This window comes from Megascapheus bottae, chromosome 29 (assembly GCF_031878675.1).
Source record: "Megascapheus bottae isolate mThoBot1 chromosome 29, mThoBot2.hap1, whole genome shotgun sequence".
Taxonomy (NCBI): domain Eukaryota; kingdom Metazoa; phylum Chordata; class Mammalia; order Rodentia; family Geomyidae; genus Megascapheus; species Megascapheus bottae.
This window is the reverse complement of record NC_143537.1, coordinates 10,233,454-10,246,831: the sequence shown is the minus strand read 5'-3', so window position 1 is coordinate 10,246,831 and position 13,378 is coordinate 10,233,454. Positions and strand designations below refer to the sequence as shown.

At 43.0% G+C, this 13,378-nt stretch overlaps 1 protein-coding gene across 6 annotated transcripts in view; it reads left to right on the top strand.

Annotated features, from left to right (window-relative positions):
• The window catches only part of LOC150044707 (ral guanine nucleotide dissociation stimulator-like), a 358,565-nt gene that overhangs the window by 289,249 nt on the left and 55,938 nt on the right, over positions 1 to 13,378 (top strand). For 4 of the 6 annotated variants that reach the window (XM_090321006.1, XM_090321005.1, XM_090321008.1 and 1 more), the window contains exon 1: positions 10,185 to 10,505. The exons of 1 other annotated variant lie outside the window; for it this stretch is intronic. The gene's annotated coding sequence lies outside the window, so the exon portion shown is untranslated. Of the gene's footprint in view, positions 1 to 10,180; positions 10,506 to 13,378 lie in introns of those variants that run through there. One more of the 6 variants, XM_090321003.1, reaches the window with a different exon arrangement.

Genomic DNA, 13,378 nt, shown 5'->3' with positions numbered 1-13,378 from the left:
ACTTATAACTGACTTTAGTTCACTTTCAATACTTCTGTCCTCTTTTCCAATGAGTGAGTGCATATGCCCCAAAGAAAACATGTGGAAAGAAATGATCTTTCTGTCTTTTCTATTTGCTAAAAGCAAATGACCTTATCATGTACCTTCCTAATACAAGAAGGAACTCTTGGCATTTAAAGGGAAATAAATAGTTTTTTCCATTTTAATTTTTATGCCTTATGCAATCTTAAGGCATATTAACAGGTCTGAGAACAACAACCCTATTGTCATGAAATGAAGCTGAGTATATCTATACCTAGGTAGGGTTATTTGGATCTGGATTTTCTTTGCCAGTCATAAGGCTTGAATTCAGGGCCTGAGCACTTTTCTTGGACTTTCTCAGGGCTATTGCTCTTCCACTTGAACCACAGCACCACTTCCAGCTTTTTCTGTTTATATGATAATGGGGAATAGAACGTAGAGCTTTGTATATGCTAGGCAAGCACTCTACTACTCTGTTCGCTCCTGGACTCTGGATTTCCCATATTCATAGAGTAAGTGATTCATAAAGATAATTTTCTGGTTCTTACCTAGATAAAACATGGAAAAGCTTTAGCTTCAGAAAACCATGTTTATGAACCATTTGTTTATAATATCTTTGCTTAATTAATATTGAAATGGATGAACAAATGACTCCATTTGGAATCTCACAATATCCCTTCTTATCTTAACAGTTTACTTTCATGCTATTAGAATCTGAGTGCTCCCCATCACTGGAATAAGTTTTGTCCTTAGAGGCCTTTTTTGTTGCCTGGATGAGATGTCTCAGGTGTTCTCATTCCAAGCTAGAGTTAAGTAACAGTCTAGAAGGTATGCAATGCTGAAAAGACCTTTTATGATCCAATAAGGAGAAAAATGATTTGGAAGGAATGTCTCTCAAACCGGTCTGGAAGACCATTGAGGTTGTTCTTTTTTTTCTTCTTTTTTGTGGGTCTGAATCTTGGAGTCTTTATTAAAAGGCCAGTGACTGCATAGTGGACTCCCGCCTCAAAGACCAGCAGCCAGAAACCACACTTAGTACAGTTAGAAAACAACAACAGATACAATACCACTAGGTCAATTAAGCCTTGATGGAGATCTGAATCGGAAGGTCATGGTGTTAAGATTCCTTTTTATCCACATTGTTTCATTAGGGAAGGAGAGAGTTAGTTGGAAGACATTTTAAACCTATATGGAAAGTAAGAGTGAATACTTACACCATTGTAAATGTAAGTTAAGTAAAAACATAAATACATGGACAGAAGCTTTTAAGGAGCTAGGTCCATTCACCTGCTTCACTTAGAAGATACTAGCTTTGTTAAGCATTTCCCATATTCCAGCATAGAAAGCTTATATCAACTTGGGAAAAACATTTAATGTAGAATAGAGCCAGCAAAACTTAGCATCTCAAAGGCTGGATAAGTGGGACTGCATTAAACTGCAGAGCTTTTGTATGGCAAAGGACATAGCTAGTAAACTAATTAGGAAGCCTACAGAGTGGGAGAAGATCTTCACCAACCAAACAACCGACAAAGACCTCATATCTAAAATATATCAACAGCTCAAAAAATTGAATCAATCCAAAACTAATCTCCAAAGTAACAACCATCCCATTAAAAGATGGGCCAAAGACTTAAAGAGAGTCTTCTCTGAAGAAGAAACAAAATTGGCCTATAGATACATGAAGAAATGCTCAACATCTCTGGTCATAAAAGAAATGCAAATCAAAACAACTCTAATATTCCACTTCACTACAGTTAGAATGGCCAGGATCAAGAAAACTAATAACAACAGATGCTGGAGGGATCACTACTACACTGTTGGTGGGAGTGCAAACTCATTCAACCACTATGGAAAGCAGTATGGCAGTTCCTCAAAAGACTAAACATAGAGCTCCCCTATGACCCAGCAATTCCACTACTTGGCATTTACCCAATCATCCAGAGACAAAGACATACTAAATCCACCAGCACAACAATGTTCATTGCAGCACCATTTACCATAGCAAAGATATGGAACCAACCTAGATGTCCCTCAGTTGATGAGTGGATCAACAAGATGTGGTATTTGTACACAATGGAATTCTATGCTGCTGTCAGAAAGAATGACATCGCCCCATTTGTTAGGAAATGGAAAGACTTAGAAAAGATCATATTAAGTGAAGTAAGCCAGACTCAAAGGAACTTAGGCTCAATGGTTTCCCTCATTCGTCATAATCAGTGGAAACCTTGGGCTCTACTAGCAGAGATCTGCAATAGAGCAAAATCTTGATACATAAGGCCATATAGTATGAAGCTAATTGAAAGGACCTCCAGGATATTGAAACAAAAGCCATATAATGAATGATTGTTGTCCTTCATGTACTATGTTGTCTCTCATCTCCTTTGCTGTCCCTTGGTTATCTCCTATTGTCTCACTTTGTTACCTGATACATCGGATATATTTGTTTTTGGTTATTTGAAATTGGATAGGGAAGGGGGGAAAACAAGATGAGGGGTGGGGGTGGGGGGGAGGGAAATGGGGACCAAGACATGTGAAAGGGTATCAATGTATGGGAATTAATGCACCATCTATCTGGCAAATATCATGTAACCCTTCTATTAATTACAATAAATAATATATGAAAAAAAACTTAGCATCTCACTCTACAAATGTTACTCAGACATACAGGGCATGACGTGTACGATAATCATTTAAAATAATGTTTGTTATAAAATATTGATGAACCCTAATTTTTTAAAGTCCTGCCATCAATGAAAAATACTGCGCTGACTCAGAAAAACAGGGCAAGAGGACTTTTATTCTCCAAGAGATTACACTCCACTAGTCAGATATTAGAAAGTCATACCCTCCAACAAGGAGAGGGGAATTTATACACCAAGAGAACAGTAACCAATCATTTTAAACCATACACATCCCTCATTCGTCCTTTATCAACCTGGTGGGAAAGAAACCGCGGAGTCATACCACGTGCAGGGTAGCCAATACTTTTACACTTCCTAATTGTCTAGGCAACAAATGGCTGTGTTGCAAACATACAGAAAGAACCTATCATTGTGAGAGGTAACATTTGCCCAAGCAAGCAGAATTAGCAGGTGATTACAAATAGCTATTACAATTACAGTTCATCTTGATTGACCTTCCCTTCAACTAGAACTTGGGACTGATTTAACAAACTGAACAAGTGACTAGTTTACCCCAAATTTCTCTTTTTAGAAACTTTCTCTTTTCTAATTTGCAGTAGTAAAACTGCCCTTTATCATGCCTCTTAGATTCCCACCAACCCCATTTCTAGGCTCAGAACATAATTTCAACATAATTTATCCAGGTTGTTTCTTTTACATTCCGATGGCATTTCTGGGTTGAGGCGGGGGTCCCCCAAAACATTTCCCAAAACTTTAATATTTTGATAAGGCTTTCTGGGGCAGGGTGTGTCTCACATTCCTCTATTCTGCCTGCAAGCAATCTGGTTCACAAAACTGAAATTTGAAGTTTCAGGAATGGGGGGGGGGGTGACAAAGCCACAACATCCAGTTTGGGAAAAGGGCTGAGGGTCAAAAAAAAAAACTATCTAAAATTAGGTTCTTACATTGTGAGCAATTATTTTGCATAAGTAAAAACATCTCTTACTTAAAGTCAGTTGCTTGAAAAAAAGTTTATTAAGAGCGGAGCAAGGGTTGAGCAATTCAGCTCAAGGCTACCACGCTACTCCTGGATCCACTGCATCACTTCCGGTTTTCTAGTGATTAATTGGAGGTAAGAGTCTCAGGTTCTTAAGTTCCCAGCTGGCTTTGAACCAAGATCCTCAGATCTCAGCCTCCTGAGTAGCTAGGATTACATGCTTGTGCTACTGCACCCACCTCTGCAGGTTCTTAAGATAGCCTTGTTACTATATAAAAAAGAGAATGAGTTGTTAGGAAACCTTTTAGAAAAAAAATTTTTTTTTTTGTGAGTCATGGGACTTTAACTTGGCCTGGGCACTGTCCCTGAATTCAAGCTCACCGCTACTACCCTACCCTGGGTGTGGGCTTGGTCCCTGAGCTCTTCAACACAAGGCTACCACCCTTTTCTCACTTCCTGTTTTCTAGAGGTTAATAAGAGTCTCAGTTCCTTTAGTGCCCGGGTTGGCTTTGAACCTCCTCAGATCTCAGCCTCCTGAGTAGCTAGCATGAGCCACCAGGCCTCCACCCAAAAAAATTATTTTTTAAGTATGTTTCTATTTGCTTTAAATACTTCTGTAATGTAAGTATTAATCAAATCGGTCTATACATTCTATGTGTTTATCAATGTCACCTGTTTCAAAATCCTCCCCAACCCTTCTTAACCAAACCTTTCCTGGCATGACAATAATTGTATATTAGTGAAACAAAAGTACTATTAAAGCAGTGACTGTAGGCAACATACCTGACTTCCTTTTGGGGGTCAGAGTTTACTAATAGTTATGATTGGCAAATAAGCAATGGCATAGGAGGTTTGTTTTTTGTTTTTTAAATGTTACTGTAAAGGTGATGTGCAGTGGGATTACAGTCACATGTCAGTACATTTCCTTTTGAACTGTGTGACTTCTCCCTCATTCTGTCCTAGTTTTCACCTCCCAATGTTTCTCACCATAAAGTTGTAAAATTCATTTACAAAACAAACCTTTTAGAGAACCCATCCATAGGAAGGGTCCCTGGGACAGATCTGACTCTTGAGGGTAAGTTGGTGGTCTTACATGTCCCTGGGGCACCAATCTGCCCTGCCCAGTTCACCTTTGGTCTCTTGGGCCAAGCTGCTGGTGCCATACTGTGCTGATGGTAGACTGATGGGCAGCAGAAGCCTTATTGTGGGATTCTCCTTCCTGTCCTAAGATGCTTGTTGCATGAAGGCCTCAGCCCAGTCATTTTCTCCTTAGCTCACTTCCCACTGAGCTTTTTCCTTCCAGTACCTTCCATTTTGAGTGCTGCCCTATTCTAAGAGCCCAACCAAATTCTTAATATTAAAGTCTCCATAACAAACTTCTTATAACAAATGTTTGATTTTTCACTGAAAGTTATTAAGGAAATTGCTTGATTTGGTTCAGAGCTCAAATACAAGTGATGCAAAAGTCACTTAGCTGTGGGTACTGCACATACTCCTGTCAAAGTGCTGAGGTCTCTAGCATGTGGCCTTCATGCAACGATGTCTGAGACCCAGAGTCCTGAAAGGAAAGAATTTTGGATGGAGTTCAAAATATATAGAGGAGACAAAAAGGGAAGATAAGTTAGGATGTGTTACAAAGAAGTGGAAACGACAGTTAAAATTGTTTTGCTTTTTTTGTTTTTTGTTTTTTGCCAGTCCTGGGCTTGAGCTCAGGGCCTGAGCACTGTCCTTGGGCTTTCTCAAGGCTAGAGCTACCACTTGAGCCTCAGCATCACTTCTGGCTTTTTTCTATGTACGTGGTACTGAGGAATCGAACCTGGGTCTTCATGCATGCAGGGCAAGCACCCTACTACTAGGCCAAACTCCCAGCCCCTGGACAGTTAAAATTGTGATAATTGGCCAGGCAGCATGGTGCACACCTGTAATCCTAGCTACTCAGGGGGCTGAGATCTGAGGATCATGGTTCAAAGCCAGCTGGGGAAAAAGACCAACTCTTATTTCAAATTAACCACTAGAAAACTGGAAGTATCATAGTGGCTCCAGGTGGTTGCCCTGAGCTGAAGAGCTCAGGGACAGTTCCTGGGCCTGGAGTTCAAGTCCCATGAGAGACAAAAATATGATACTGTGGGGAGGACAAATGACCTACAGGAGTACAAAGACAAAGATATGAGAGTGCTCAAGGTAGTAAAAGAGGGATTGGGGTGGACTAGGCAAAGTCTCGCCATCACAGGTTTGGTCCATGCCCAATGTGATCAGCATCAGAGCTTCTATCCCTCCCGCAGAATCGGGTGCATCATTCCATGTTTACCTACCATCCTGTTTTTAAGTATTTTGTCCTTAACATTGGCCTCCAGATTGCCAGGGAACTGGAGCTTCCTGGTTGAATATCTTCAGGATCTTCAGGATCAGGACTTTGGATGATAAACTAACTCCTCTGAACATGATTGCCTCCAAGGATATCAGTATCCTCTGTAACCCACGCCAATACAGGTATCTCTTCACATAGTTGACTCAGTAACACTCCTTGAAAAGTTATTGTAAATCTAAAAACAATATAGTAAAATCTTCAATACAATGGAGCCCCCTTCTTGGACAATGTCACACACACACACACACACACACACACACACACACACACACACACACACACAGGCGTTCTCTTGCTCTCCTTGGAGCCCCCACCTGCCTGCAGCACTTGTCAGCTATTCCTGACTCTCATCTCAAGGATATTATTGAAGACCATTCGAAAGGACCCTAATCTGTGTGAAAATTATTTCATTCACTTTTGCCACACCATCACCAAAATCCAAGACAAACACAACCAAGACAAACTATCTTGGCTCTGAGATGTCAGTCTGTGATTGAGAGGAACACAAGAGAACTGTAGACTTGATGTTTGGGTGTTCAGGACACAAAGAAGGGAAGTAGGAAGGAGCCTGGGCATGGCCACAGTGCCCAAGGGAGAGCGGAAAAGGAGACTGACTAGGTCATCAGGACAAAGCCCTCACCACCCAGCCCATGACCTTGAGCTGTCCTGTGTGCAGGAACCTAGACCACCTCACAAAGGCCCTGAGCAGCTTTGGGCAGCACCTAAGAAGGCTTGCATTGAATGATGGGCTAAGGGGACCCCAGAGAGAACAGTGAGAACAGTCACCCCATTGGAGGGGCTGCAGAAGGAATGGAGAGCTCATACAGGCTGTCTGGAGACCCTGGCGACATCTGGGCTTCGATATGACTTACAGGCTGTCCAAGTGGTTTCTTCTCGAGTACCCCAACCATGTGCCAGGGGCTCTTATCTTCTTCCTCATGAAATCTTTATTATTTTTGGTCTCATTCTTGTAGACTATAGAGACAGAGGAGTTGATACTGATGTTGTAGTTTTCCAAATCAAAAGGACACCCTCCCTCTGCTGCCTACTGTCTCTAACTGGGCCAGGCGGGCCTCCTTCTGCCCAATAATCCATCTTATTAAGGATCTATTAGGGGGCCAAGAGTTTGGCCTACTGGTAGAGTGCTGGCCTAGCATGCAGGAAGACCTGTGTTCGATTCTTCAGTCCCATACCCATAGAAAAGCTGGAAGTGCTGCTGTGGTCAGGCCTTGAGTTCAAGACCCAGGACTAGCTAAAAAGAAACTATTAGGGGGCCCAGAGTGAGGCCCAGTGGTAGAGTGCTTGTGTGGCAAGCTCACATTCCTGAGGTCCAGTCATGGCTATCAATACACAGAAAGAGCCAGAAGCAGTGCTGTTGCTCAAGTGGTGGAGTGCTAGCCTAGAGAACGCTCAAGGACAGTACCCAGGCCCTGAGGGCAAGCCCCAGGCCAGGCAAAATAAACAGAAAGGGCAAAAAACAATTCCTCAGTCCTGGGAATGTGGCTTAGTGGTGCACTGCTTGCCTACCATGCCTGAAGCCCTGGTTCCATTTCTCAGACAAAGACCATTGGGATCACTGCTACCATATTGATCTGTGTATGAAGGGAAAGAAGCCAGGCAGAGAAAGACAGAGTCCATATGCTGTGTCTCATATATACAAACCAAATGTTTGGGCTCTAAATTAACAATGGGTAGCTTGTTTATTAGAAGCTATGAGAGCTAGGGAGGAGGGAGAGTAGAGGAGAAACAGGGAGACTGCATGATGGAGGAATAAGTGTAGGGTTCTACAGTGCAATGATGCTATAGTTCACCAAAAGGCAAGTGTTACTAGCTGCGCACTGGTGGCTCCTGCCTGCAATCTTAGCTATTCATTTGGAGACTGAAGTCTGAGGATCGAGGGTCAAAGGCAGTCCAGACAGGAAAATGCTTCCGATTCTCCTTTCCAATTAACCACCAGAAAACTGGAAGTGGAGCTGTGGCTCAAAGTGGGAGAGCCCTAGCCTTGAGCAAATAAGCTCAGGGAAAGTGCCCTCATCCCAAGATCAAACCCCACAACTGACCACACCAGAAGAATACCAATGACCTATTACCATTACAAAATAATCACCTGGTGTATATTTCATGAAGACACAGAACACTTAAGCTCAGAGATGTCAAACACTAGAAAATTAAAAATAAGCCAGAGATGGTAGATTATAAGACATTGCTATAATCCTGGCCTTTGGAAGCTGCCAGCAGTTTAGATTCTTCAAAGTCATGTGGGTATTGTAGCCACACGTTGATTCAAAAAAAGGTTCTATGAAGGAAGAAAGTGAGGGGCTAAAAATGTTAAGAATTTCCATTTCAGGGCTGGGAGTTTGGCCTAGTGGTAGAGTGCTTGCCTAGCATGCATGAAGACCCGGGTTTGATTCCTGGGTACCACATACATAGAAAAAAGCCGGAAATGGTGCTGAGGCTCAAGTAGTAGAGCTCTAGCCTTGAGAAAGTCCAAGGACAGTGCTCAGGCCCTGAGCTCAAGCCCAGGACTGGCAAAAAAAAAAAAGAATTTCCATTTCAATGTTACGTATTCTACACACCATGCTAGAATATCATACCACACCCTCTAGCCTTGAGAAAGTCCAAGGATAGTGCTCAGGCCCTGAGCTCAAGCCCAGGACTGGCAAAAAAAAAAAAAAGAATTTCCATTTCAATGTTACGTATTCTACACACCATGCTAGAATATCATACCACACCCCATAATTAGAATATCTTAACTAAAAACAGACAAATAAAATGAAGTTATGTTTTTAAATTATAAAATGAGCTATAGCTTTTTCTCCTCAAACCTTGGTTTACATAATAGCATTGACAAATACGATGCAATGGGTAAGGTAGTGATTTGTGTGTGTGTGTGTGTGTGTGTGTGTGTGTGTGTGTGTCTGTGTGTGTGTTTTCCTTATGCTGGAACATTACACCAGCCATATATTCAGCTTATTTATTTATTTATTTATTTTTGGTCCTGTCTGGGCACTCTACCACTTGACCCACAGCTCTACTCTCTTTTTTTTTTTGCCAGTCCTGGGCTTGAGCTCAGGGCCTGAGCACTGTCCTTGGACTTTCTCAAGGCTAGAACTCTACCACTTGAGCCTCAGCACCACTTCTGGCTTTTTTGCTATGTATGTGGGGTACCGAGGAATCGAACCCGGGTCTTCATGCATGCTAGGCAAGCACTTTAACCACTAGGCCAAACTCCCAGCCCCACATCTCTACTCTCAATTTGAGGGAATTTCTTGGAATCAAGTCTGCCAGGGCTGGCTTGAATCCATAATCCCCAGATCTCAACTCCCTGGGTAGCTAGGATTATAGAAGGTGTGATCAATCCTTCCCCATCCAGGTAGGGCAGGTGTGACTTACAGCAGTCCACAGTGCTTTAAATGGCCATGGCTCTAGTGGACTCAGACAAGAGCTGGGAGCAGCCCGGTCAGTTCCATACCCGGCACCTCTGGACTCAACTTGGGGCTCCACTGTGAGTTTCTTGCTGTGTTGGAAAGAGCCTCTAGACTCCAGTCAAAGAATCCCAGGAGGAAACTCGAGATGGAGGTAAGTTGGTGGGATCCTAAATCCTGGGGATATGGCTTGGTTTGATTTTAGAGCTGGGGTTTGAATTTGGTGTGAGGGGGGATGGTCTCAGGATTTTTATGAAGGGCTCAGGTCTTTTCCCTCTAGTTTTTGGAGTCACACAGATTTGGCTCGGGACAGCCTGAGTCACAGAGACTCCCACTTACACAGCCTTACAAATAATGGAGAGTACAAAAGAAGGGGATATGGGAAGAAAGTGAGGGGGTTGGTGGTGTCACTCACTGTAGGTTGGCCTGGTTGGACCTTAAGGCTCCTGAAATCTATTATTAAATTTGTGTATTATTAAAGAATAGCTGGATTTACTTGTGAGTGTGGGGGGTGTACTTTTGGTCTTTGAATGTGTGTGTATGTGTACCCACCCTTATAGGAACTTGAATTCAGTCACTCATACACATAAAAGGGAGAAGTGGTGCTGGGCCTTTAGTGGTAGAGCACTAGCCTTGAAAAAACCCAAGGTGTCACTGCCCTGATTTCAAGCCCTTGGACAGGAAATAAGTGAATGATTAGCCCAGTGCTGCACGCGCATGCGCGGGTCTCATACTGTTCAGCCCTGGGTCAGGATTGGCACGCATGCGCATGGGGCAGTTACTGCGCATGCGCACGGGAACCTAGTTACTGAGACCCAACCGCCATCCGTGAAGGAAGCAGAGCCTCGGAGGCCACCGCGGCCTCTCTTCTGGCCTTGGCGCCAGGTTTCTCCGTTCCCCGTCTTCACGTGGCCCTGGGGACTCCAGAGCTTTGCCCTCGCTGGCTCTGCACCCGGGGCGGCGACCTGGTGCAGGTGGGGCCTCTTCCGCCCGGGCCTGGTGTGTGGGGCGGCGTGGGGCCGCGTGGGCGCCGCCCGAGGCCGCCCGGGAGCCGTCCCCGTGCCTGCTCTGAGGTGAGTGCACACGTCTTCTCCTCAAGAAAACCCACAGCACCGCCAGAGTCCACGTGCCCGTCAGGAGACTGGGTGAGCTCCCCGGGTCCTCACTGTGTCCCTGCACGTCTAGGTCCCCAGTGTCCACAGGGATGCCAACCGCAAACAGAGCCCCAGCATCGGTGGAAGGCCAGACTGCGAGAGGATTCACGCCTGTTCTTAAACGTGTTTGGTCGTTGTGGGGCTTGAACTCATGCCCTGGGCACTCTGGGAGCATTTTTGCTCGAGGCTAGGGCTGCCACCACCTTGAACCATGGCTGCACTTTTGGTTTTTGTGTTGCTGTTTTTCTTTTTTTTTTTCAGTCCTGGCCCTTGAACTCAGGGCCTGAGCACTGTCCCTGGGCTTTCTCCAATGGTAGAACCCTAACACTTGAGCCTCAGCACCAGGTCTGGTTTGTTTTTTTTTTTTTCTATGTATGTGGTACCAAGGAATGGAACCCGGTTCTTCACGCATGCGAGGCAAGCACTTTAACCACTAGGCCAAACTCCCAGCCCCCTGTTTTTCTTTATTATGTTGTTAATTGAGTCTCAAAGACTTTCCTGCCCAGTGTGGTTTCAAACCATGATCCTCACACCTGGGGTCTCTGCCTCCTGATTAACTAAGATTGCAGCAGTGAGGCTGGCTCCTTTATTTCTTTTAACGAATTGAACATTTTAAGAACTCCAGGGCAGAAAATTTCCATTCGAGTATTTTAAGAATTCTCACTCCATTCCCCTTGTCTCCTGTGTTGTCCTTTGGAAACCCCTTTCTTATAGTGGTGCTGCGCCCAAACAAGGAAGATTGCTCAGTTTTGGGAACTGAGGATCCTACTGGAAAAGTAAGATTGTATGACACTGAAGCCAACAAGAACTGCTGATGAGTGCTTAGCCCATTAATTTTGAGTTAATAAACCTACTTGCACAACAGTATTATCTGCCAGACTTTTTAGAATAAGTCTGCCTGGAAGACTAAGGTTCAGAATTGAGAACTTGGGCCGGGAGTTTGGCCTAGTGGTAGAGTGCTTGCTTAGCATGCACAAAGACCCAGGTTCTATTCCTTGGTACCACATACTTAGAAAAAGCCAGAAGTGGTGCTGAGGCTCAAGTGGTAGAGTTATAGCCTTGAGAAAGTCCAAGGACCCGTTCTCAGGCCTGAGCTCAAGCCCAGGACTGGCAAAAAAAAATGAGAACTTCGTTTTGGTGCTGGTATGGAGCTTGAACTCAGAACTTTGCCATTAAGCTCTTTTGCATGTGGATAGTACTTTACCACTTGAGCCAAAGCTCATTTTTAACTTTGTTGTGGTTAACTAGAGATTGAAATTGCAGACTTTACCATATGGGCTAGCTTTGAATGGTGACCTTCAGGTCTCAAACTCTTAATTAGTTAGGATTACAGGCAGGAGTCACCTGCACCCCGCCAAGATTCATTAAAAAAATTTTTTTTTCAGAGAGAAACTGGGGAAAATTAAGGATGGGGGTAACATTGTCCCAAAGAGAAATGTAGGCATTAACTAGAGTGCTCACCTAGTAGGCAGGAAGCCCTGTGTTTGATTCTTCCTTAGCATGGACATAGAAAAAGCCAGAAGTGGTGCTGTGGCTCAGGTGGCAGACTGCCAGTCTTGAGCAAAAAGTGTGAAAGAATACTTACCAGGACCTGAATTCAAGCCGCAGGACTGGCAAAAAAAGGAGAATAGAGTTCATATACATCTTCTCACTATTAAGATGCAGTTTAATTTGATTCAGATACTATTTTTACTCCTCTCATGTCCCTCTTCCTGTTTTTTTTTTTTTGTAGTCCTTGCTCTTTATTTTTTTTTTCTTTGATATTCTGGGTTACCATACATCCTTGCTGGATGGCCATGAACACTTGATTTCCTTCAACCATCAAAGAATGTGGATTAGTGTATGGCAAGAATGTTGCAGCTATTTCTGTTTCTATTTTGGAAGTAAACCACCCACTAGCCTAAAGCCCTATGCTGTCTTCTTCCCTGTAAAGATTGGTTTTCAGTTGTTGGTGCGTTTTTTGCTTTTTGCAGTTCATTTAACCAGGACCCTTCATAGATGCTAGGCAAATACTCTAGTACTGACCTACAAATTTGTGGATGGATTTTTTTTATTTGTTGACTTAATGAACAGTTCCTTGTGCATACCTGTAAACATCTTTAAATTTTTATGTATATTATGACAACTTGCTCACAGATGACAGTGTCTTTCTCCATTGCAGTTTTATTCTTTTTAGTTTTATAATTAAAACATCAAATGGGTTGTTGAATGCCATCAGTGATAAAAATTTCTCCCTGGATTCCATCCAAAATAACACAGGTTTTTAGGGGTTTTTTTCCCCAGTCCTTTGGCTTAAAGTTAGGGCCTAAGCACTGACGTTGGTCTTTCTCAAGGCTAGAGCTCTGCCACTTGAGCCACAGCATCATTTTCAGCTCTTTCTGTGTATGTGATACATCGCAATGAATTGCACTTGGATCTTCCTGCATGCTAGGCAAGCACTCTATCATTAATCCAAACTCTTGGCCCTGTAAATTCAGATTTTTTTTAAAGAATAGTTTACTGTTGTGGTTTGATAGATACTCTGTATAAGCTAAAGCTGATTTCTTTCAGCTTTAGAATTTTCATAATCCATGTATTGGAAACCTCATGTCTACATCTATTGAGATGAATATATGGGTTTTATTTTTTATTCTTTGTGTGGTAAATTACATTTTCTAAATTTTAACTATGTAAGTGAGGTTGCAGGTCAATGGCAGAATAACTCAGTTAGCATGTGTGAAGACATCTATTTTGTCTTCAGGAAGACACACAAATTTAAAAAAAGGAAAAGGAATAAATGTAAACTGCCTTTA